We start from the raw sequence: 2,219 nt of genomic DNA, 5'->3' as shown, positions 1-2,219 counted from the left end.
GCCATTCCTGGCCCTTTGCCGTACTCGGCTTTTTGCCATTCTCGGCCTTCACCGTTCTCGACCTTCGCCGTTCTTTCACAAGTATGCAATCCATAGCATATAATCAAGAATTACTAAAAGAAATACAGAACATAAATAATAGGGCTACACCCTGCAATACAATCACATAGGGTTGTGCCTTGCAATACAAATTATAGGGCCATGCCCTGCTCTATGGGTACAACAGTTTTCTTACCTGTGTCCCAAGCTTCCCAAGCATCGATATCCCGTGCACAGTCCCCTAGTCTGAGCCTCATTGAAAACCTAGTCACAACGTATCAACAACAGCCATCCATCAAGCTCTAATCCAGTAAATAACTTTGGGATATCATTCTAGCCTCCGGGACTTTGAATTCTATCAATCCAGGTGATAAAATTCATCCCGAGCCTTAACTTTTGGGTTTCCAAGCCAAAACCCTTCTCGGGGTCCAAAACACCCTAAGAGTCGCGACCCCATGGCCTTGTGCCGTGACCTACCTCAACCAAAGGCTTAGCCTCCCCAAATCACAGACACGCGCCGCAGCCCAACCAAAGGGGTGCCGCGGTCCACCCTTCTTCTTGGCCCCCATCTGTTCTAGAGGGTCATGGCTCACCAAGAACAGAGTCGCGGCCCGACCCCTTTGAACCCAGAAAAATCCCTCATTTCAACAACCAAAACCCATCCAATTTAACTCAAAATCAATCCAACACCACAATTTAACTATCACAGTAGTTCTAAAATGTTCCCAGCAACAAAACCCAACAAAAATCTAGCTTAAAACCTCATCAAATTACCCAATTCAATCTTTAACTTCAAAGATCCAATAACACTAAAACTCAGCCAATAACTACAGAATTTAATTGCTAATATCATAATTCAAAGCTTACCTCAATCTCTGTTTGAATCCACAAGCTAATATTGAGCTAATCTCCAAGTCTAGAGCTCCAATTTGTGACTTTCAGCCCCAACAATTCCCACTTAGCTTCAATGGTCTCCTTGGCAAGGTCTAGAGAAGACAAGAGTGAGAGAGAATAAAGATAGGGTCAGTTTTGGGAAAAGTTCTAAGTGTTTCTATATTTTGTCTTACCTAACTGATGTGACTTTAGTTAATCCCAAGGCTCGGGGTACCAAAAACGTCCCCGAGAGCAAAATGGTAAATTTTCTCAACATTCCCCCCCAAACTCTCTAACTTCAAATATATCTCCAATTATTTATTTTAATAACCCAATAACCTAATAAAATGTCTATTGCCCAAAATACTCCTTGACTCGCCCCGAGTCTGGTATCGAGTCCCGTTGTGACTTTCTAACTTAACAGGTCCTTATGACTGTCTCAGATCGTGCATCACAACTATATCACCACTCACACATGGTAAAGATCACAATATACACAAATATTTCATTTATGCCCTCAACGGGCTAAAAATTACAAACATGCCCCTAATAACCAAATGGGGCCCACATGCATATTTAATTAACCTGAACATGTATTTCTAATCATATACTCACCAAATTCACATATTAACATAATAAATCACTTATTGCCCTCCAAGCACGCTAATCAAGGCCCTAAGCCTTATTAGCAAATTTGGGACGCTACACCAATGGTTTGGTAAGTACATCAATGACTTGATGAGCTGAATCAACATAAGGAATGTCTAGCTACTTGGCAAGAATACGATCTCGAACAAAGTGTAAATCAATCTTGATATGTTTGGTTCGGGCGTGAAAAACAGGAATAGAGGCAAGAGAACCAGCACCAATGTTGTCACACTAGATAATGGGACATTGAGATAGAGGTAATTGAATCTCAATATGAAGAGATTCTAACCAAATGAGTTCTAAGGTGACAAGTGTAAGAGAGGGATGCTCTGACTCGGTGATTGGCCGAGGAACAACATGTTGCTTCTTGGAACACCAACTAATAAGGTTGCCACCAAAAAAAAAACACAATAGCCAGAGGTAGACCTACGACCATCTAAGCAACCAGCCCCATCAGCATCAGTGAAGCTTTGAAGATCAAGATTAACAACTGCAGAAAAATGAATGCCAAGATGTGAAATACTAGCAAGATAACAAAGTACTCTCTTGCAAGTAGCCTAGTGATATGTAGTGGGAGCCTTGAGAAACTAACTCAACCTATTCACCACAAAATCTATATATGGTCGAGTCATTGTGAGGTATTAGAGAGCATCAATAAC

This window comes from Humulus lupulus, chromosome 2, assembly GCF_963169125.1.
Source record: "Humulus lupulus chromosome 2, drHumLupu1.1, whole genome shotgun sequence".
Classification (NCBI taxonomy): domain Eukaryota; kingdom Viridiplantae; phylum Streptophyta; class Magnoliopsida; order Rosales; family Cannabaceae; genus Humulus; species Humulus lupulus.
Note: the sequence above shows the minus strand (reverse complement) of the source record.